The sequence below is a fragment of the Hydra vulgaris genome, chromosome 14, assembly GCF_038396675.1.
Source record: "Hydra vulgaris chromosome 14, alternate assembly HydraT2T_AEP".
NCBI lineage: Eukaryota > Metazoa > Cnidaria > Hydrozoa > Anthoathecata > Hydridae > Hydra > Hydra vulgaris.
Genome location: NC_088933.1, coordinates 34094672 through 34097413, shown reverse-complemented (window position 1 = coordinate 34097413; position 2742 = coordinate 34094672).

Below are 2742 nucleotides of genomic sequence, written 5' to 3'. Positions count from 1 at the left end.
AAAAGCCTGTTACAGCTAAGACATTTGCAACTTATGCATCAGACATATCTTTGCCTTATCTCCGTTTACAATTTGCTACAACGCAACGGTTAGATCTTGTCTGGGACACCTATAAAGCTTAAAGCTTGAAACCTACTACACGTGCAAAGAGAGGAACTGGAGTCAGAGTGCGTGTCAGACCTCACGTGCCTGTCCCACATAAATGACAGGAATTTCTGAGGGAAAATCACAACAAAACAAAACTTTTTCAATTTTATCTTAGAAAGCAGTTTTAATTCAATTACCCGAGTCAAAAGATATAACAGACACTGGTTGAGAACATGTTCTGTTTTCAAGCTCTCACACCTTTGAAAATCTTGAATCAAGTTTTCATGAAGAGGCTGATACTCGCATATCATGCAGGAAAGGATGGTTACAAGATTATTGTAATACGCACAGTAGATACAGATGTTCTTATCATACCAATACCCATTCGGCACAAAATCTTATGCAATCAGCTGTGGGTTGTATTTGGCAATATAAAGAATTTCGGTTACATTGCGGTACATGAAATAGCCGTCAGCCTTGGATCATTAAAATTAACAGTTTTACCGGATTTCCATGCTTTTACTGGTAGCAATGCAACCTCAGGCTTTTGAGGCAAAGTTAAAAAAAAAAGCATGGTCTACTTGGTCTTCTTTCAATGATGTAACTGATGTATTTTTGGCACTTTTTGATCCAATGACTGGGGAAACAATGTCGTTACTGGAAAGATTTGTCACTTTATTGTATGACCGAACTGCTGAGCAACCAAGTGAAAATTCTGCAAGGTAGTATTTTTTTACTCAAAAGAACTAGCAGATTGGCAATATTACACCCACGCGTGATGCACTAATGCAGTATGTAAATTATGCAGCGTATCAGGCGTATATTTGGAGTCAAGTGTTGTTTGTATCGCCAACTTTACCTAACCCAAGTAACTGGGGTTGGAAGCTAGAAAGAAGTAATTGACATCCAATATGGATAAGGCATCCTGAAGCTAATAAATGCAGTTCTGAGTTAATTCAGTGTTGATGCAAAACAAGTTGTACAAAACGTCGCTGAAATGGGCTTGTATCAGCTTAAAATGTACTGCACTTGGCAGCTGTCAAGGAGAATGTACCAAAGATTAAAATGCAGCAATGTGTTAATTAGTATAGACTAATACGATTATTAAAATTTATTTTTGATTGTTATCTGCTGTAGTTTTATTATTTAGTTACAATCTTGGTAAAATATCGAGTAAATATAATAAAAAATAAGATTTTAAGGATGGCGGGGGCGGGGCGTATTTTTTGGAGAATAGGACCGTACACCACTCCCCTCCCCCTTCATTGACGCTTCTACAATCAATGTATACTTGACATAATCTACCTTCTCTAAGATTTCGGCAAAAATAAAAAGTTTAAACTTTATTAAGGTTTATATAAATCCAAGATGGCAGTAATTGCCCGCTTAAATTTGAGCCAGTTCTGGTCATGCTACGCTGTGCTACCATATCTTAAAATAATAAGCATAACTTTCTGAGTTGTTAGTAAAAACTTTATAATTTTTAACACTTGTGCACAATTTCTGTTATTTTGAATGCGAATCTACTGCACTTTAGTCATATTCATAGACTTCTGCTGCAACTTCAGTCATATTGAACATAATCTGCTGTACTATATAAAACTTTACCATATATAAAGAAATTTGTTTTGTAATGTCTTCCCGATGCAGTGCATTTTTTCAAAAAACATGTTTGAAATGCTGAGTAAGACTAAATATTATGCTCATTTTTTAGCAAATTGTTTTTAACATAATCTACTCTCACCTACCTAATTGGGAAGAGTTAAATAGTTAGGGAGAGGAGACTCAATGATAAAAATTCGTTGATTGGGTAGTAATTCTAGGGTTAGGTGAAGTTTCGAGCTAGCGCAGAGTGGGGGAATGGTCATTTGATTGAAGGTGGGATAGAGGCGGTAATTTTTAAGAAAGAAGAAAAAAGTTGAAAAATTTAAAAATAACAATTAAAAAATTACAAATCAGCGCTCTAACAAAGCAAGCGCTCTGACCACTGCGCCACCGCCGCACAAATTCGTATACATACTCAATACAATATTAAAAAAAAAAATTACAACTCGGTACATATACGTATACATATTCAATGCAATATTAAAAATAAATAAAATACATTAAAAATAATAAATTATTTCAATTTCTAAAAAAAATAAGAGAGGATGTACGTAATGTTTAAATTTAGTAAGTGTTTTTTTATAGTTCTTTTAAATGTATCAATAGGTTTTATTTTTTTCATATTTTCGTCAAGAACCGAATTCCACAAGCGTGGTCCCCAGCATATAGTTCAGAAGTCAGATTTTTTGAGTGATGTTAGTGGGATGTAGTAATTACTCATTGAGTGTCTTGTTTAATATTTATGATTAATTCGAGTGAAACTTTTAAAAAAATATTTTGGAATCATATCATTTTGAAGATTAAGCATAAATAACAAGTTATGGTATATATTTAGTTCGTATACGTTTAGAGCATTTATTTCCTTGAGTAACGACTCAGCACTTTCGTATCTATCTGCGCCCAAAACTAATCGACTGGCTTGCTTTTGTTTTGAATAAACAATTTTCAGAAAAGATAAATGATTGTTTGCCCAGGCAATATTACAATAGTTAATATGACTATGTATAAATAAAAAGTATAAATTTTTTAAACATAATTTATTCAAAAGAT